Here is a 21535-nt window from a genome sequence, read left to right on the forward strand (position 1 = left end):
AGATAAGATGGGCTGCAGAGGGAGCTGCTGTTTCCTTAAGTGTGTGTTCTTGGTTTTTGGTGTTTTTTTTTTTTTCTTCTTTATAATGCAGAATCCTGTGCAGCTCTTTCAATTTAGTTCTTCAAGATACTGTAACTCTGGGTCCCTTCTGGCCAAGTCTGTTTGTAAATGACTGGATGATTGAAAGGATGGAGAAGTCTTACCCCCCTTTCACAGACTGTGAAACCAAGACAAGCCAACTTATGTGATTTGCCAAGAGAGTTACCCAGACCTGCAAAGCCCAGAAAAAGGGCGCCCTGCCTACAGTTCCGAGAGGTTTTCTGTAAGAACTGTCATCCACCAGGCAGGGCCTGGCTGCAGACAGCAGGTCATGACCAAGAAAATCCTAGCGGAAGGGCATCTGGAGAACCATTTCCCCCCACCCCCACCTCCTGGGGGTGGGCCGTTTGGGGCCGTGAAGCCCTGGCACTGGAGTTACACCTCAGGATGCAGGATAACCCACATGCCCCCTCCACTCCAGGACTGAGATTCCAGCCGCCCTGCCATCCTGGCTTTTCCCCATTGGGCAGGGTTGGGGATGCCCGCTGCACACACACTGGGCAGTGTTACTCTGTGAGCAGCAAGATGGCCTGGTGGGGACTTCCCTGGTGGTCCAATGGTTAAGACTCCGAGCTTCCAATGCAGGGGGTACAGATTCAGTCCCAAGTTGGGGAATTGAGACGCTGCAACCCAATGCTGCGGCCAAAAAAAATTAAAGGTGGCCTGGTGCTCAACTCGGGCATCCTGAAGAGCTGTCTGGGTGGCTCCCCTGCCAATTACCCCCTCTTCCCCTCAGCAGAAACGAAGCCAACGGAGCTCCCCTAGAGGAGGCAATCGCCTCCTGGTGAGCCATGCAGTAGAGAATATGGCCCTGCCTTCAGGGAGCTTCCATCTGGGGTGGGTGGAATGGGGCTGATGTAAATATGAACTATTTTACGTTTTACATAGAAAAGCTAGATAAAACCTAGGAACCTACTGAATGTTCAGGAAGCTAGAAAGCGCCAGTGAGGACGAATGTTATTATAACGGACCAGAGCGTATCAAATGTTGTTATAACGAACCTGACACGGACAAAACCCACCTTCTGGAGTCTTCTAGAAGGAAGGAACAAGGGGAACCTGGAAGCAGAGGTGCGGAATGCGAGAAAGGAGAGCCAGGTGAGGCAGATCAAGAGGAGCTGGGCAAATAGTTTGGCTTTTATTTAAGAGCAAGTGAGACGCTTTTAAGCCAGGGGGATGCTTCTGGCTTCCCCAGGGAGGGCGCGAAAGGAAGCAGTACTCTGTTGGGAGGTCACGGCACTGGTCCATGCAGGGTAAGGACGCTTCCGGCGGCCAGGGCAGGCACACCGGTCAGGGCTGGATTTCAGTTCTCCTCCCTTCCTACCCTCAGCAGGGCGCCCCTATCTAGCTCTGATCAGAGGCCGGGGAGGCCGGGGAGAGGAGCCTCGGACCCTCTCCACTAACGCTACCGGAAGGCCCAGAGTTTACCAACGCAGCCCACCAGGCCTGGCCGAGCGGCTCCCGGGATTGGAAAGGGGCGGGGGAGAGGGAGTGGGGACCACTCTGAACCGGAATGATCTGGTTTAGAGCAGGCTGGCTTTCTCTCCTCCCTCCGCCCTCCCTCCCCTTCCGCCGCAGGCTGGTTTTTGCCGCAGTCCCTTACCAAGGTAAACAGAGAGGAGGGGAGGCGGGAGGAATGCTCTGTTTCCATGGCAACCCTGAGGGCCGTCGATAATGGCGCTCTCGGGTATGTGAGCGTGACTTCTGGGGGAAGGAAAGGCTCACTAGAAAAGCCACGGGGAGGAAGGCCGGCTCCACCACGCACCCGGTTGGGGTGGGGGGGATTGTTCTGGAACGTGGTGTGGGCCTGGAGGAGGGGAGGAGAAGAGGCAGGAGTTGGGCCCTCTCGGGGGGAAGAGGCAGATAAGCCAGAGGGCAGGGGACACACACAGCTATGGCGCTGTCACGCATCCTCACACCCAGAGCTGAACAGAAAACAGCTGCCAGAGCTCTCCTAGCCTCCCCGGATTCACACTTCGCTATTCCTTTCCAGAAAGAGCCTTTCGTGGGGCAGCTCAGCAGAGGGGCAGTCACAGATGCGATCGCAGGCCCAAAGACAAGAGTTTGTCTGAAACGAACAGCCTGAGCGGGAGAGCTAGGGGGACAGACACTGCGTTCCCTGCCCTGCTCCCCTCAGAAGCTTTCCTGGGCTCTTCCTGTCCCTCCTTCAGACCCCGGGAAGGATTTAATGCCTCAATGTGGCGTCATGACTGGAAAAGTCATCCTTTTGTTGAAGGGGTGAGAGTAATGAAATAACAGGCTAACTTCCACACAGGACTTCGGGTGTGGGGGTCACAGAGGAGTGCCCCCCTCTCCCCTCAGGCCTCCAGAGGACGGGGACTGCCTTTCACCGTGCCTCGCTCCAGCTGCTGACCGGAGCCCGCCCTCACAGTGTTCCGCCCTCAGGAGCAACGTGAGGGCATCCTTAACCGCTTCGCCTTCACCAGAGGAGTCGGCCCAGCAGCTCCTGGGAACGGACTTTCTTATCTCGCACCTGCATGCGCAGGGATGGGAGAAAAATCCCCGACAGAGGGAGCTTGTAGGTGGTAAACTGCCTGCCCCAGTGAAGCAGAAGGAACCTGCTCAGAGGCGAGGCCTGCCCTAGTGACACTACAGGGGGAGCCGCAGGGAGAGGCCCTCTAACCTCAGTTTCCTCAGGTACATGGAGAATCCTGGCAGCGGGGCTTCAGAGCCCAGGAAACGCTGCTCCCCTCGCCCGTCCCCTCATGCTCTCCAGCCCAAACCCTTTTCTTAGCCTGGGCTGTGGTCTGCCTGCCGATAGACACCTTCAGGGCAGGCCAGAACCCCAGGGGACCACGGGAACAAGACGGAGATGCTTTCTTCCTTTAAACACCCGAGTGGCAAGTTTACTCAGCTCTTTCCATGGCCCGTGGATTCCAGACTTCTCTGACTCAACTCCTGCCACCCTCTTCCAGCCACAGCACCTCCTTGCTGTTCCTCGACCAGTCAGGCATGCTCCTGTGTCAGGGCCTTGGCACTGGAAGTTTCCCCTCTGCTTGGAAGGCTCTTCCTTCCAGTTTCCACATGGCTCAGCCTCTCACCTCCTTCGGTTCTTTATTCAAATGTCATCTTCTAATTAAAACTGTAGACTGCCACCCACACTAGTAGTCCCTATCCTCTTCTGAAAGCATGGAACACCATCTTACTTAGTATTTATCTTATTTATTGTCCAACTTCTCTATTAAGGGTATCATCTCTGGATACGGATACTGGCAGGAATCATCTCTGCCATGTTCTTGTTCTGTTTCCCCCAACAGCCTAGAGCAGAGCCTTACATGCAGTAGGTTACTCAATATACACTGATGGATGGATGGATGGGCTGATGGATGAATAAATGAGGCCACAGGTTCAGCGTGCTCAGTTGTGTCCAACTCTTTGAGACCCTATGGACTGTAGCCTGCCAAGCTCCTCCGTCCATGGGATTCTCCAGGCAAGAATACTGGAGTGGGTTGCCATTCCCTTCTCCAGGGGATTCTCAACCCAGGGATCGAACCTGCGTCTCTTGTGTCTCCTGCATTGGCAGGTGGATTCTTTGCCACTGGTAAAGAAGTGGGAAGCCTGATACAGGTTCAGTGTGTTTTGTCTTTCAGCTGTTCTCAAAACAAGTAAAAGTTGTTTTGCATGCAGCCTGAGAAGGGACTGGCAATGTGACGTCTAACACTCTCCTGGTAAGGCACATATGGGATGCTCAGGATTTACTACAAAAAAGAAGGAAAACTAGCTTTTAAAAAAAATTGAAGATTGACACTGCTATTTCTACCAGGCCTGAGAGCCTCTGCAGGCTTTAAAATTCCTTCTGTGGGGCAGCGTTGATGGAACCTGGAGTCCAGGAGCCTGCCCACTGGGTGGAGTAAAGCATGGTGGAGGGCAGTAGCTAAGGTGTGCTCTCTGCTCCCTCCCCAGGCCTAGGAGTTTTGGGGATTGCTCAGGGTGGGCAGCCATGAGGCAGCTCTCTGTGGGCTTTGAGCCCAAATGGGACACCAAGAAACTCAGCGGGTGCACTGAGAGAAAATGCAAGAAAGGCGGTGGAGGGGGTGAGGAGAGTGGGGGGAGCGACCACTCTTAGAACACTAGTTCTTCTCTCCTGCTGGAGCCCTGACACCTGCAACTGTGGGTTCCACATGTCCCTCTGGTTCATGAGGCTGCCTGTGTACTGCTCACTGACTCACTGATGCCAAGTCCCCTGATGGTAACCAGCAACAGAAGGTTCTAACAATCCATCAGTCAAACTCCCACTTGTGGCGTGAGTCACCTTCAATTTCCTGCTGCCCGCCTCTTTCCTGATTGACCTGATAAATTCGGGACAGCTTTTATTGCTTTCGGCAAAAAACAAAAAAACTGCTATTAAGATTTACAGAGCCAAAAGCTGGTACAATGTAATCTTCAGAGTAATTTACACAGTGAGTTTCAGAAGACGAGAAGTTAGCATTTCAGAGGTAATTTCATAAAGAGGATGATCAGATTAATCACTGTGTCAATTTAATAGTGGTGTCTAAAATAATTAATTAGCTTTCTTGGAGTCAGCAGTGCGAAAAGGGACTCTAAAAGATATAAAAACGTCTGTGTCAGACAGTAAGTGTGTTTTGGGCAATAGATCTTGAGAAAATTCTCACTGGTGGAATGTCTGGCATGGCTTCTGTGCAAGAGAGACAGATGGGAAAGAGAAAAGCTCTGAGAGTGCCCGGGTTCCCTGAAACCCTCTGGTGGAGAATTGTCTGTGCTTGTTGAATGCAGGCTGACCTGCCACGTGTAGAACTGTCCAGTGACACCTGGAAAATGCGTCTCACCACGCTGCAGGTTGACAGGCTGCTCTGATGGGAGAGCAGGTGTGAGTGGCAGTCTGCTTGTGAAATTACCTGTGAGACTCTGAGATGGAATAAAATCCGCTTGGCCGGGGCTAGTTATAAACACTGTCTGAATGGCTCCATAGCAACGTAGCACTCAACCAGCTGCCACATGTTGGAGCAAGGCTGTGTCCTCAGCAGGCATTATGGGTTGCACTGTGGCTCCGAAAAAAAAGATATGTTGCAGTCCTAACTTGTAGTACCTCAGAAAGTGACCATATTCAATGATAGGGTCTTTACAGAGGTAAATTAAAATGAAATCATTAGGATGGGTCCTACCTAATCCAACATGACTGGTGTGTTTAGAAAAAGGGGAAATTTGAATGGACACACGGAGAACAGCATGTGAATGTGAAGGCAGAAACAGGAGATACATCTGCAAGCTAAGGAACACCAAAGATTACCAGCCAACCACCAGAGCTAGGAGAGAGGTATGAACCCTGTCAAATCTTGATCCAGAACGGGTAGCCTCCAGAGCTATGTGAAAATTTCTGTTGAAGTCACCAGGTTTGAGGTATGTTGTTATGACTGACCTACAGAACTACTTCCATGGGGGCACTGTAGAGGCTTTGTGTCATCAAGACTTAGGTGTTATTGTCCTTAATGTTTCTGTGCTTTTTGTTTTTTACAAGATTATCTTTTTTTTTGGAGCAGTTTAAGGTTTACAGCAAAACAGAGAAAGGTACAGAGATTTTCCATATACTCCCTGCCTCTACACAGCCACAGCTTCTTCCGCTATTAACGTCCCCCACCAGAGGGGTACTTTTGTTGCAAAGGATGACACGTCACAAGCAGGCATAATTCAGTTTTCCTTAGGGTTCACTCTTGTATGTATTTTATTAAATAATACTTTTTAAAAATTAAAGATACATATTACAGTGCTTGCTTCAGCAGCACATATACTAAAATTTGAATGATGCTGAGACTATTAGCATGGCCCCTGCTCAAGGATGACATGCAAATTTGTGAAGTGTTTCATATTAAAAAAAAAGATACATGTTACATGTATCTATCATCACAGTATCATACAAAATAATGTCACTGCCCTAAAAATCTTTTGTGCATTACCAATGCACCTCCCCTTCCCTCATCCCCTGGCAACCACTGATATTTTCACTGTCTACATGGTTTTGCTTTTCCAGAATGTCATAGTTGGGGTAATGCAGAATGTAGCCTTTTCAGATTGGCTTCTTTCACTTGGTTTCCTCCATGTCTTTTCATAGTGTGATGGCTCATTTAAGTGCTGAATAATACTCCTCTATCTGGATATACTACAGTTTATCTATTATGTTTTTTCTTAAAAAAATTTTTTTTCAACACCAACTCAGGGCTGAGTAGTAGGTATTGGACAAATCTGAGTAATAAGTATAAGAGTATTCTCTATACTTTCTCTTAAAGGATTAAAAAAGACGACTCAGTGTCTTTTTACTGGCATGGGGAGTGCTGAGCCTTGGGTCATGTGATTTCCTCCTGTGGAGAGCCTGCCCTGAAAAGGACAAGCTAGCGGCTGAGTGGGCCCTGACGCCCTGGTTGCACCTGGACCCAGCTGGCCAGGCCCCGGGGGTTAGTTATATGAGCTTTAAACCAAACATGACTTTGAGTCTTCATGATTCTATTTAGAATGTGATCTTCCGGACCTTGCTTTCCTCCTCTCTGAAATGAGAGAAACTGCCCTCCAAAGGTTATGAGACCCTAGCCCAAGAAGGAAAAAGAGTGACCTGTAAAGTGCCAGTGTCAGCAGGTATCTGATTAGATTCTTCCTGGGTGGTTGATGTCATACTTTACAGCCTGGGAGGAGCTCTGGTCCCAGCCTCAGGAGCCGCACCATCTACCCAGCTGCCGCCCCATTCCCACCTCAAGCCCTTGCTGACCTCATGAGGCTCTCTCTCCGGGGTTTGCTTCTCATGCTTCAGGAAGCAAGCTCTTCCTCACCACCACTTCTTCCCACCACAGTCAGGCCACCCCAACCTCTGTAGCTCAAGCTGCTCCCTGGGAGGATGACTGACGGTCAGTTCCTTCAGAAAGGGCATGAGTGGCCGGGACGCTGACAACCTCCAGGGCCGGCTTGTGGTGTCCTACCAGTCAAAGGCGGCAAAGCTTCCAGGGCTGAAGAAAGGAGTCTGAGGGGCAGTGAGGTGAGAGGGCAAGCTGGCCAAGCGGCGCAAGGCTGCAGTGTGTCCTTCAGTGGGGAGATGTCCCCCAGACTGCCGTATCACCTACAACTCTTTTGGGAGAGAAGAGCCCAGCCCCTTCCTTACGGTAGTGCTTCCAAGAGCAGAGCCTGAGCCTCAGCCGGAGTTTCAATCCTGCCTTCTTCCTGCTCCCCTAGCCTCTTCTTTCCAGGGACAAGGTGGGGCAGGGGCTAGTCAGCCATAGCTGAGGTTTGGGGTTGGGGGGGCATGGGAGTTTAGGGGCGGCCTCCCAGTCTCCAAATTCAGGCTTCCTGTCAGTGGTTCCTCAAAAAAGGAACACTCCTTCCTGCTCCTGCCTCGACGGTCACCACTGGGAAGATTGTTCTTTCCTTCACAGATTTAGCTGTAAGTTCCCCCAATGACAGCAGGATGACCTCTAGAAGAGGCCTGGGAAATCCTGGACTTGGACTTGAGGAAAAAATTCACCCCTTTTCTTGTCTTTTCAACCAGTGTTGTTGACTTCCTGCTTTTTAAGACTTTTCCACATTTCTTCCCTGGGAGCCCTCCTGTGGTGCCATAAGCCCTTCCCAAAGATGCCATGTTGGAACTGTGGACCTGGAACAGGGCATGGAGGAGGGCTGGGGTGGGGTGGGGGCAGTGGGGTACAGGACGCAGATGATACTTTAGATATAAGCTGTTTGGGACCATAGCTTATCTTTGGGTAAACTTGGATCCTAAAGTGTTGCAGTCACTCACTTTTCCCCGGGAGGGAAGTCAAACTCAGATTGTGCCATCCATTTCCCTCACATTCTGGCAAGGTCACTGGAAGGGCCAGCTGGCAGCTTTCTTGTTATTGTAACTATTTAACTCTTAAACGTTCTACTGATTAAAGTCATTAAATCTCAAGATACCAGATAGAAGCCAAGTAATAGAGCCCTTCTGGTTTCCTTTTCATGAGGTCAGGATTGGGAGAGGACTCAGATAGGACAGATGATGGAGACGCTGTTGGCTAGGTGCCCTGGTGTTCGTTGTCCAGAGGGCTTGGTGAGCCATGAATGACTTTCACAGCTCTTCCCTGTAGGGAGTGTTGTCAGTCTCTATTTTCCAGAAAGCTCTCATAATAGTTTCTGTATGACTTTGGGCTTCACAGGCTTCAGTTAAAAATCTGACTCGGTTAAGAAACCTGCCCAAGGCCACTTAGCTGGTAAGCAGGGGAGTTGGAGCTCTGAATGCAAAACCTAAATGCTTTTGCTATAACGTGAGTTAATCTCCAGCTGAAGCTGAAGTTCCAATACTTTGGCCACCTGATGCAAAGAGCTGACTCATTGGAAAAGACCCTGATGCTGGGAAGGATTGAAGACAGGAGGAGAGGCGACGACAGAGGATGAGATGGTTGAATGGCATCAGTCACTGACTCAATGGACAGGAGCTTGAGCAAGCTTGGGGAGATGGTGAAGGCCACGGAAACCTGACGTGCTGTAGTCCATGGGGTCACAGAGTCAGATACAACTAAGTGACTAAACAACAACAGATTGGGGAGAGGGAGGCTAAGAGCCTGTCAAGACACTTGACCCTGAAAACCTCGAATTCCTCCTGCTCTCCCAGAGGGTTGCCTGGCATATAATCCTGGAGGGGGGCACTGAGGCTGTGCTGCACCCTCCCCCAAATCCTGCTACCTGGGGGTCTAATGGTGGGGTGCAGCTTCAGGTCCTGCTCCCTGCAGAAGAGCTCCTGGCAGCCCACCAGCAGTGGGCGTGCCGAACCCTGCTCTCCACCCAGGGTGTGTCGCCTAAGGATGGCCACCTGCTGCCCTGCCCCAGCTGCATCCACATCTGCTCTAGGTCTGTCAGGAGTTGCTTCCTCTCCAACATTCATCTAATGAAGAGGGTTGGGGGGCGCAGACCAAGGTGCTGAGGGGACAGCACAGGGAAGAGGACCCCCATGGCCTCTTAAGAGTCTCTCCTGCCCTCTTTTTATTTCATAAACGGTTTAGTACTAGCTGTGTACACAGTCCCACATTAGACACACATGCCACACCACAGAAAAGTTACACACCACACCACACACACCCCTCTACATACACCACATGAAATACATACCCCCTACAGATCCCAGATATACTAGGGTCCTAGATATACTAGGACCATTCACCCCTGTCCCAGCCTCTAATCCAAGCCACACACCACACCACACACACCTCTCCACATATACCACACAAAATACACAACACATACATACCACATATACTAGGGCACGCACATGAACACACACACACCCCAAATATACCAGGGACACACATACACACCCCCCTAAATATACCAGGGGGACACACACACATTCACACACACACTCCAAATATACCAGGGACACACACCCCAAATACACCAGGGGCACACACACCTCACATATACGAAGGACTGACACAGGGAGACAGCCAGCCAGCTGCACACACATACACACACACACACACGGACCGACACAGGGAGACAGCCAGCCACACACACACACACACAAGGACCGACACAGGGAGACACACACACACACACACACACACACACGTGCGCGCGCGCCATTCCCCCCTGTCCCGGCCTCTGGGCGAGGCTGGGGAGTTGGCCCCCCCACGCCGGTGACGCACGAGGCAGCAGCACGAGGCCCGCTCGGCGGCTCGCTCGCTCTGTCTTTGGAGAGAAAGCACGTCACTGTCTGGAGCGGCGGGCCTGTTGTTCCGTCCCAAGCTAAGCCTTGGGAGGGCCTCTTACCTCACAGCCGAGATGTATTGATCTCATTTTGCAGACAGAGAAAATGGAGGCGGGGAATGTGAGCGGAAGGTGAAAGCAGCTTCAGAAGCCCCAGCCTCAGAACGGTCCATGCCTCCGCGAGGGACGCGGAAGGAGGGAGAGGACACGCAGGGCCGCGTGCGGGGTCGAGCCCGGGACAGAGTCCGGCCCTCGCCTCCTCCTCCTGGACGCCCACCCCACCCCCACCCCTCCTCAGCAAGGGCAGAGAAGCTTCTGGCAGCAGAGGGGCGAGCATCAGTGACCAGGCCAGGGTGTGAAGAACTCCCTGGTCCTCGAGGAGACATTGGCACGGCTTCAGAAGTGCGCTCGGCCCTGCGTTTCTGAACAGCCCCTCCCCGTGGGCTCCCTGTCCCCCACCGCCCCCCCCCCGCCCCGGCCTCAGCTCTCCATGCTCCCCAACTTTGATGAGCCCCCATAAGCAGAGCCCGGGGGGCGGGGCCATCGGCTCTTAAAAGGGAATTCTAGAAACCGGGCCGCACGACGTTCATCTTCAGGGGCTGTGGGGACCCGGGAACCGGGCGATGAGGGGCCACTCACAGCTCTGCAGCCTCCGGGGAAGAGCAATAGTGGGGTTTCTTTACCGCAACTCCCCAGGGCGCCAGAAACCTAGTGGACACAGGCCTAGCAGTCGTGGAGAGGCGGGGTCTGCCCGCGGTGATGTGGCCACGATCACCAGCACCTCGGTGTGTGTTAGACCTGGATGCTCTCTCCTTCACCCACGGGGTGCAGATTCTGTCCTCTGGGCCAGAGTGGTGCTGGGAGGGAGCCTCGGGGGGAGTTCTGCCTCCCTCGAGCTCTTCAGAAACCCCGAATCCTTAAAGTGTGGAGGGGAAGGGGGCGCGGGGGAGGGACATCAGGCCTGCTCACTGGGACGGTGTCTGAGGCCAGCGAGGACGCCCAGAGGCAAAGATGCCCGCGGACTCTGGATCCCAGCCAGGAGCCAGGTGGCCATCAGACCCCAGGCTCCAGGCCCCACCTCGCGAGGCCCCGCAGGAAGCCTGGCACCTCTCCCGGAGCCTGCTGGGCTGCCTGCCACCACGTCTGCACCCGGGAGAGCCCGCAGCCTGCACACGCTGCCCTGGGGACTGGACGCGTGACTCAATCCCTGCTTTGCTAATCACTCCACTCTCCTCCCTCTCGCGTCTCGCACAGCCTTCCTTCCCCTGGAGAAAAGCGTGCCCATCTGATAACTCGCGCGCCTGCTCTCCGTGACGCACTCATCTGTCCCTGCCCCTGCTTCTGCTCTGCGCAGCCCCCACGCTGCCCTCCCCAGCTTGCTGCCTCCTGCTCCAGCCTCCGCCAGGATGACTGTCTGTCTGCCCATACCTCACCCCGGCGAGTGTCCGTCAGGGTGGGCCCTCTGCTGTGTCAGGCAGCCCTCCTGTAACCTCTCTGCCCACTTAGAGGGGCACAGACCCACCGCCAGGGGATATCTGAGGAGGGAGTCTGGGAGCGCAGTGGCCAAGCTCTTCCTTCTCAGGCCAGCCACTCAGCCTTTCCATGACTAGCAGTACTTCCCTAAAGGGAATCAAGAACAAGGTGACTTTCTGGTTGATTTTTTTCTCTGCTTTGACCAGAGGTGGGAAGAGGAGTCTAGCCCAAGTAAGCAATGGGAGGTCTCAAGACTGTCCAGTGTGCCTGTGACCTGACACCACAGAGCCTGCCTGATGGGAAAAGTGACCCCCTCCCGCAATGCAGTCAGGGCTCCCAGGGGACACAGTGTGGGGGGGCAGACTTCTAGAGTGGACTCTGGTACCAGCACCCAGCCGCACCCCAGGCACTCACAGATCCTTTCTGAAAGTAGTAAAAGTGAAAGTCAGACTCTTTGCAACCCTATGGACAGTCCATGGAATTCTCCAGGCCAGAACACTGGAGTGGGTAGCCTTTCCCTTCTCCAGGGGATCTTCCCAACCCAGGGATTGAACCCAGGTCTCCTGCATTGCAGGCGGATTCTTTACCAACTGAGCTATAAGGGAAGCCCCAAGATCCTCTCTGGGCTTCTGTAAAATCAAACAGTCCAACTGTTTGATTCCCAGGGCCGTTTCAGAGCCATGACAAAGGAAAAAAAAAAAACCTCCCCTAAAAGCTGAAGCAGGCTGAAAAGCCAACATTACTTGCCTCTGGGTTTCATGATATATAACAACTCCTTTCTTTTGTTAAAGGCTAAATACAGAAATGACTTCACAGGCCTGTGACCTGGGTAGTCATACAGAACCCCACACTTTGAACAGCCCTGTGTTGGGTTTAATGCTCTGTTGTGGCTGTCTTAAAAGTCTTGATAAGTTTTGTGCAAGGGCCCCATATTTTTATTTTACACTGGATCCAGCAATTGTGATGCTGATGTGGCTACACATACTTAGAATGTTGGTCAAGGAGAACCATGGACAAGTCTGCAGTGTTTTTTGTTTTATAGAATTGTGGCATCTGGAATACAGAAATGTTGGACAGTTCCTCATTTTCAGTTCCCCGAGCAAGGTGGAGAGGGTGAGGCAATTAAGGAAGCACTTGATGAGAGTTAAATTGTTCAAGGGAACCAGGAGTTCTGCATCCACAGTTACTGTTCTTGGAGTTAGGTGCAGCCAGGGCTCTGGAGATTGATTCAGACATCTCCTGCAGGGAAAGACTACTACTGTTGTCTGATACCCATTATCTGCTTCTTCTGTAGTGCTAGGATTATTAGCTGGCCATGGCCAGGAAAAAAAAATAACTTTCCCCAGATTCTTTTGCAGTTAGTTATGTTTGTGTGATGTTTTTTGTGGTCATGCCATGCAGCATATGGGATTTTAGTTTCCCAACGAGAGATTAAACCTGTGCCCCCTGTATTGGAAGCACGGAGTCCCAACCACTGGGCCTCCAGGGAAGTCCTGTCCATGTGATTAAGTGCTGGTCAGTGCGATGTGTGTGCGACCACCCCACTGGTATGTGTTTTTACTTCTGTAACATCGCAGAAAAGCTTGAAACTTTTAGACTAGGATCTGAAGAAAAAACACATGCTATTAGTTGTTATCATTTCACAGTAGAAATTTATTTAGGAGTGAATTGATAAATGTGGTGTGTGCTCAGTTGCTCAGTCATGTCTAAATCTTCTCAACTCCAAGGACTGTAGCCTGTCAGACTCCTCTGTCCATGAGAATTCTGAGACAAGAATACTGGAGTGGGTTGCCATTTCCTACTCCAGGGGATCTTCCTGACCCAGAGATCCAACTTGCATCTCCTGCATTGGCAGGCAGATTCTTTACCACTGCACCACCTGGGAAGCCTAACTGATACATAGGTGCCCTTTAGTATATAGTTCCTCAAACAGGAAGATGAGACTAGCATTCCATCTCTAAGAGGATGCTAGTGGGGGGAGCAGATAATAAGTAAAATCTCAGGTATGTGCAATGAAGAAGAACTGAGCATGTGGGGTATGGGGATGGTAAGTGCCAGGGATGTAATTTCAAGGGTAACATGAAAGGGTCTGAGGAGGTGATTTTTGAGGAGAGGGCTTAGTGAAGACAGGGACGAGCTGTTACAGATAGCTGGGATAAGAACATTTGAGGGAAAGGGATACAGTCATATTGTTCTGCCAAACGTGGAAGTCTCTTGAGAATCAGACTTGTATTTCCAACTATCGGTTGTCATCTCCATCTCGATGTCCCATTAACATCTCAGACTCAACATGTTTAAGATTTCTCTTCTGCTCCAAACCAGTTCCTCTTCCTCTGTTTCTGTTGGTGCCACTATCTTCATATCATAATAACCTAAACTGAAATGTTGGCATTGTGTGCCTCAGATTACCAAGTTGTGACCATTTTTCTTCTACAAATGCTCTCCAGTCTTCTCTGCCACCCCTGGCATCCAGACCCTAGCTTACTGCAGCAGCCTCCTCGCAGGTCTCCGTGCCTGTAGTTGCTCCAGCTTCTGTCCATCCTCAAGACTGTGCTCAGTCATCTTCCTGCAGCACCACCTTGGCTTCCTCTGCTCAGAAAGCTTCAGAATCTCTACAAATAAAGTCCTCAGTCCTTAGCCTAGTAACTAGGGTCCACCTTTCCTTCGGGTCCCATCTTCCCATGCTCTTCTAAGTACATCTTTATTTGGATTCTTTGCAGTTTTCCAAAGACAGCCCTTCCTCTCCTGTCTTCATGTCTTGATTCCTTCTGCTTCTTCCTCCTCCTGGAATTCGATTGCCACCTTTCTCATGAAGCCTTTCCTCAGCTCCTTGCTCAGCAGAGCTTTTTCATCCTTTGACCTACAGGATCCTCTTTGTGTCACTTTTTTTCTCGGGACTTTTGTGATTGTAAAAGGAATACAACATTGAGAAAAGTTCTGAAAATGGAAAAACAATCATCCATATTCCTATTTTGACAAGTTGATTTCACATTTGGCTATTTTTTCTAGTTCTGGTGATCTGCATGCATATTTTTACAAAATTGTAATCATAGTAGACATACAATTCTGATTTGTTTTCACTTCCACCCAACATTCCCCCTATCTTTCCACAGTCTTTCCAAAGTTGTAGGAGTTTTAAAAAGAGGTCAAAATAAGTCTGTAAGTGTCTTGGAGAAGGGAATCGCAACCTACTCCAGTATTCTTGCCTGGAAAACCCCATGGACAGAGGAGCCTGGTGGGCTACAGTCCATGGGGTCGCAAAAGTTGGACACAGCTTAGTGACTAAACCACCACCTCCAAGTGTCTTACAGAGTTGATGTACTATAATTTGTAAGACCATCTATCACTGACATTTGATGGGTTTTGTTATAGCCGAGTTAGTAATAGACTAGAAAGCTATTTCAAAGTAAAAAGGAAATCTTAAGGCTTCTATTCCTAGCACCTAGCTAACTACTTCAATCAGTATTTATTGGGTGGATGGATAAATAAACAAATGCACACAGTGAACATCCTTAGACATAACTTTTTTTTCTGTTGAATATTTTCCCAGCCAAAGAGTGCTAAAAGAGCATTAACATCTTATATAAAATATTTTAATACAAAATCAACATTTTGGGGGGCTTTGCACATTGTGAAGTGAAAGTATTAGTTGCTCAGTCATATTCAACTCTTTGCGACCCCATGGACTGTAGCCCACCAGGCTCCTCTGTCCTTGGGATTTTCTAGGCAAGAATATTGGAGTGGGTTGCTATTCCCCTCTCCAGGGGATCTTCCTGACCCAGGTCTCCTGCATTGCAGGCAGATTCTTTACCGTTTGAGCTACCTGGGAAGCCCTTGCACATTGTGGCAGATTGTATTTTTCAAAAATGGTCATATCGATATATGTCCCATCCCACATGCTATGATGTGGGATATCCTTCCATTGAGAGGTGGAATCTATTTTCTTGCCCTTTAAAACCATTCATTTTTTTTTATACCTGTGTTAATTAACAGAATCAGTTCAGTTCAGTTGCTCAGTTATGTCAGACTCTTTGCAACCCCATGGACTACAGCACTCCAGACTTCCCTGTCCATCACCAACTCATGGAGCCTACTCAAACTCATGTTCATCATGTCAGTGATACCATCCAACAATCTCATCAACAGAGTACAGTGGAAGAAACACGGAACTTTCAAGCCCAGGTTATAATAATAGGCTCTGTCTCTATCTCCCCCTCTTTCTTAAGACACTTGCTCTTGGAATTCATCCACTATGTTATAAGGAAACCCAAGCCACATGTAGAGGCCACATGTGGGCTTTGTGCCTGCATTCCCAGTGATGTCCCCAGTCAATACCCAGAATCAACCACTGAACGTGGGAGTGAGCAGCCTTCAGATGATTCAGTCATCCAGCCCCATACACTGTGGAGAAGAGAGAAACCATCCCCATTGTACCCTATCTGAATTCCTGATCCACAGAGAGAGCTACCAATGATTATTGTTTGGGGGTAATTTGTTATGCAGCAGAAGTGGCTGAAACACACACATAGTTAATCCCATGTTGTTCTGAAAGATTTGTAGTAATTTGCATGTTCACCATAACCTCATGAGCCCCAATGTGTGGCCTCTTTGTGGGCATTGATCTCAAAGTCTGCAAATCTCCTCTCTGGTTCTCATCTGTAGGCTCCTTGAGGGGATACATCACTGCATTTTTATTCTCAGTTCTTAGCAGGCACTTGGTAAATGTTTATCCATTTGTACATTTGTTAGAAGTATACGTAACTAGGGTATGCATTGTCCTGGCCAGGAAGCACAGAGTCTGATGGTGTAGTAGACTGAAGCTATCTTGGTTTCCTCATTAGAGAAAGCAGATTCCAGAGAAGCAGCTCAGAGAACACATGCTGCGGTCCAATTACACACAGGCTTGGAGGAAACTATACAGTGTGTCAGGGAACGGGATAATGGTATCCACTCTGATAATGGATCGGAGTGTTCCCAGCCCTGAAACCTTACAGCCACTCCCAATACAGCTCCAGCTGTAAGGGATTGCACGATGCCACCAATTTTGCTTTCTAATGAGAAACTACTATCTGTGTAACTAGATAAATATCTGGATGGTATTTCTCCCACCGCCATGCCTACTCTTTACTACTGAATCAATTTTCATAGAGCCCAGCACAAAGGAATGCATGGAAATGTAGAGCTGGCCCTCCGCCTTTCCTTCTACAAGTTTAGATCCACTGCCAGTTGCCAGGTTCTTGCTTCCTTTCTTCTCTGCCATACTTTGACTCTCCGGCCAGAGAGCTCTCCCTACGTCCTCTCCCTTGAAACTGTTCAGTTGTACCTATGTTGATCGACAGAATGCAGTGGAAGAAACACAGAACTTTCAAGCCCAGACTGTAAAAAGTAATATGCTCTGCCTCTACCTACTCCCCTTTTTCTCAGGATACTTGCCCTTGGCATTCAGCCACTGTGTTATGAGGAAGCCCAGGTCACATGTAGAGGCCACATGTGGGCCTTCTGCCCGCATTCCCAATGATGGTCTTTAGCATAGAAAGCACACTCATAAAAAAATTCTAGTTGAAAAAAAAAAGATTGCTTTTCAAGTGAATTCTGTCTACTTAACCTGTGTTAATTCAACAAATATTTACTGAACACCTGACGTGCACCTGCCCTCAAGAACGATAAGGAAGTCACAGTCTAACAGAAGCTTCATCATTCATAGGAGTTCTGTCCAATCAATATTTTCCTTGAGTACTTGTTCTAGCATAGCCCCACTATTACAGGAGCCAGGTCAGGGTCAAGAGGTCAAGTCAGCCTGGGATTGGTTGAGTGGAGAGGTAGGATGTGTGGGAAAATAAGATTTGTGAGGTGGGAAAAAGAGGACAGTGAAAAAAACTTGATTCAAACTCAACATTCAAAAAGCTAAGATCATGGCATCCGGTCCCATCACTTCATGGTGAATAGATGGGGAAACAATGGAAACTGACAGGCTATTTTCTTGGGCTCCAAGATCTCTGTGGATGGTGACTACAGTCATGAGATTAAAAGACACTTGCTCCTTGGAAGAAAAACAATGACAGACCTAGACAATGTATTAAAAAGCAGAGACATTACTTTGCCTACAAAGGTCCATATAGTCAAAGTTATGATTTTTTTTCCAGTAGTCATGTATGGATATGAAAGCTGGAAATGAGCTCTTTGACGCATATGAGCAACAAATAATTGATGCCTTCAAACTGTGGTGCTGGAGAAAACTCTTGAGAGTCCCCTTGAACAGCACAGAGATCAAACCAGTCAATCCTAAAGAAAATCAACCCTGAATATTCACTGGAAGGACTGATGATGAAGCCAAAGCTCCAGTACTTTGGCCACCTGATGCAAAGAGCTAACTCATTGGAAAAGACCCTGATGCTGGGAAAGATTGAAGGCAGGAGGAGAAGGGGAAAACAGAGGATGAGATGGTTGGATGGCATCACTGACTCAATGGACATGAATTTGAGCAGGGAGATGGTGATAGACTGGGAAGCCAGGTGTGCTGGAGTCCCTGGGGTCGCAAAGAGTTGGACACAACTGAGAGACTGAACAACAGTGAGGTGGGAAAAAGTAGCAACTTACATACAGTAGTTTCAATGAAAAATCATTTCTCTGGCTACACAGAAAAAAAAACCCTAGTGTTTTATTGAAGAGACACTGTATTTTAGGATGTGGACTTTGCCTCCAGGTTCTATCCAAGGCACTTGGTCTAAGTGGAGTCTAACCACCACTTTAAGGCAATGAACTCCAGGAATTCTCTAGATGGCGTAAAAAAACTTTAAAGAATTCATGCAGAGCATTTAACTGGAAGCAGAGCATTGTAGTGAATTTATTTTTAATGTTGGTTAACTAACTTGAGATGGAAGCCGTAAAACACCTTTTCAAACCACCAGGTCTGGGGACTGATGGCTTTAGTACAGACTCCCTTCTGCCAAGTCTCACTTTGACAAGTTAACGGGACTACTCCTCTGCCCCTCAGGGTGTCCAGTGGATGATACCCTCCCCATTAGGAACAAAAGGGGCCTTTCTTTGGAGTTGCAGCTCAGCCAGTTAATGCTTATATTCCCGGCCAAAACTATCACAGAGCTCCTGGTTCCAGTCTACACACCATGTGTTTGAGGAAGAATCATGCCTGGCTTTGACTCCTGAAAAAACAAATTTTGCCCCCAACAGAGCAGATTGCCACCTTCTGACTTTCCTCCTGTGGGATGCAGTTCATGAAAGCAGAGTCTGATTCAGGGTTGTTTTTTTTTCCTTCTAGTTTAGAAATGGTAAAGGAGGGAGACAGTGTTTTCTTGGTAGACCAGAAACCCCAACCTTCAAGATACAAGGGCAGTACTGTCTCTGATTGGGGAATGGCCAGGTCTGGGGTCAGGGAAGAAAATAGGAAGTAGGAGGCAGATACGGCTGGGCTAGGAGAGTAGGGGTGGGTGTGAGTGTGTCAAGGCATGAAGATCTATATACATTTCAGCACAGTCCAAGAATGAGAGGGTTGCTTTACAATGCCAAAGAGCCGTTTCCTAGTTTTATATTAACGTTATTCTGAAAGACTTATTTAAAACAAAAACAAACTTATTTGGCCATGCCAGGTCTTAGTTGAGGAATGTGGGATCTTCTATCTTCATTGCAGCATGTGGGATCTAGTGCCCTGACTAGGGATTGAACTCGGGCTCCCTGCATTGGGAGCATGGAGTCTCAGCCACTGGACCACCAGGAAGTCCCCTGAAAGGCTTTTTAAGTCCATTTTTTCCCTTACCCTAAAGCACACTGTCATCCATTATTTTCATTCAGCTTCTCAGTGATCACTGAGGTATGAATATCTTTCTTATGCCCAGAAATCAGTGTAAAAGGTTAACTGCCCTGCCCCAACAGTGACAGAGCTCAGTCCTCCCAAGTCTCAGCTGGTTCAAGCCAGTGGCTCTTCTAGCCAGATGGACTGTGGAATATTCAGTTTGCTTTGGGGGCATGAAAGGATTTAGTTATAACTACATTTCATCCTTAGCAGTGGCTGCGATTGTTTGCATGTTGACTTTGCTGTGTAATATCTCTGGGGTCACTGCTGTCTGGGGTAAACAGGATTCTGGGCACACATGAGGTTCTCCATACCTATACTGCCATACTGGACTCTTCTTCCTAAGGCCGACTGAGGTGCCACCCTCCATAGAATCCATAACCTATTCCCTGGGCCAGCACAGTTCATTTGGTGTGGAAATGGAATTACTGATAACCATTCAGGGATCAAATTAGAGACATGGCTCAGAGCTAATGCCTAACAATCCTGCAGTCTCAGCACAAAGCCACTGGCATACACAGTGAGACGTGGCAATGTCACTGGGGCCTAGGAAGCACAGGTGCTGATTGTGCAACCTGCTCTCACTCCAAGTGGCCAACCACCGGTTCCCTCTGCCCCTTCCCAGATCCTTCCCAAAAGGCTTTTTGCTAGAGATCCCAGCCCTCTGCTGCTTGGCCGTCTCTATAACCTGAGGAGTGCTGTGACTGAAGCCACCTGGACAGATGGTTGGGCCAGCTGACCTCTCCCAGCTCCTCACAGTGGACCCTGTAGCATCTGGGCCAATATGCTGCTGCTAAGTGCATCGACCTCACCCCAGGTCATTAAGGAAGATTCCCAAGAGTACAAGGAATTGGCTGTGTATTTTCCTAACGCCTACACTTTTTAGGCAGTGTCCCCGCTGCAGCTCTTCAGGCCTGGGAAATGTTTCCTCCTTCTTAGTGTTACAGGCTTCCCTGGTGGCTGAAATGGTAAGAGTCCACCTGCAATGCAGGAGACTGTGGGTTTGATCCCTGGGTCAGGAAGATCCCTTGGAGAAGAAAATGGCAACCCACTCCAGTATTCTTGCCTGGAGAATTCCATGGACAGAAGAGCCTAGCAGGCTACAGTCTAGCTGCAAAAGGAAAGCCAGTGATTCTTGCTGCTCAAAAGACATCCTTTAAAAAGAACTCAAGCCTTTCCCAAAAGGTAGCTTTAGCCATCGTCAAACTCTTCCTTAACAGCAGCACAGCTCAGACTAGTAGAACACTAGTCTTTCATGAGAATGAAACAAGCTATGAGAACCCACCAACACTATAAGTCACTTCTGGATTCACTTATATGGCTGCTGAGTGCCAAAAAAAGGGGGGAAGACCTAATCACTTTGGAGGAGAAATTAATGCCAGCTGCAGTGGTCAGGATCAACTCCCCAAAATAGTGGGTTTAATTAGAGCAAAGTTTCAAGGGAAGGGCAGAGGGGGAGGAGACATCCCCAGAGATCAGGAAGAGGAGGTACATGTGCAGAGAGCCCAGCAAGGAGCAGCCTACACTGGCTAAAGCCAAGGATCCAGGTGGATAAGGCTAGCCTGGGGCCATATTGTGGAGGGCTTTAAATGTCAGGCCAAGCAATTTACCGGAACGAAACCGATCAAACAAGTGTTTTAGGAAGATGAATTTGAAGAGGACGTGCAGGATAAATTGGAAAATCTGGAAGCATGGCAACAATTAGGAAGCTGTAAGATTAATTAGGCTGTTGTAGTAGTCCTATGTGAGTTGATAAGGATATAAATGAGCATAGTGGCAGCAGAGATGGAAAGAGACAGCTGCAAGAGACATTGTTAAGAAAGAATGGATGAGATTGCTGCCTGATTGGACCGGGGACCCAGGGAGCTCAAGGAATCAAGATGAAAGCAGAGTTTTGAGCATGGGCGACTGGTAGGACAATGAACAAAGAAAGGGATGTGAGAAGAGGGAGCTGTTTCAGTACATATGAATCCAGTGCCACACATGAAGAATGTGCAGGATATCCAAGTGGAAATGTCTAACAGGTCACAGGAAATTTAACACTAGAGCTCAGGAGAGACAGTTATGGTTGGTGATGAACTTGGGAATCAAGTGCAGAGTAAGTCATAGAATGAATGAGACCTTTAAGGAAAAGCATAAACAGTGAGACAGAGGACCAAAGCCTGACCTTTAAGGAATGTCCGCATTCAAAGGATTTATATATATATATTTTACAAAGCTGAGTTTAGAAGTGTCAACTATATACATGCTGCTTGTCTTCACCACTGAAATATCAGTTCAAAGTGTGTATCTGTTTGAGAAAGCCAAGCAACACAGTATTTTTATGTCACAGTAGGAACTAAATTATAAACACCTAAACATGCTTCTAAAACAAATCTGGCTGAAGAAAAGGCTGATATTCATAAAGAAGAAAGAATGATACAGTGAACATAATCTAAAAGATTAGTGTATTTGACCCCATAAG

General features: G+C 48.9%; 1 long non-coding RNA gene and 1 other non-coding gene across 2 annotated transcripts; both read left to right on the forward strand.

Moving 5' to 3' along the window:
• Positions 1-1648: 1648 nt before the first annotated feature.
• LOC114114613 (uncharacterized) lies at positions 1649-6286 on the forward strand. The gene is made up of 2 exons (XR_003589246.3): positions 1649-1705; positions 2092-6286. It is a non-coding gene; the product is annotated as an uncharacterized LOC114114613 (long non-coding RNA).
• LOC114114685 (U6 spliceosomal RNA) lies at positions 5842-5948 on the forward strand. Its single transcript, XR_003589302.1, has one exon. It is a non-coding gene; the product is annotated as a U6 spliceosomal RNA (small nuclear RNA).
• Positions 6287-21535: the final 15249 nt, after the last annotated feature.

The sequence above is a fragment of the Ovis aries genome, chromosome 4, assembly GCF_016772045.2.
Source record: "Ovis aries strain OAR_USU_Benz2616 breed Rambouillet chromosome 4, ARS-UI_Ramb_v3.0, whole genome shotgun sequence".
In the NCBI taxonomy this organism is placed as follows: domain Eukaryota; kingdom Metazoa; phylum Chordata; class Mammalia; order Artiodactyla; family Bovidae; genus Ovis; species Ovis aries.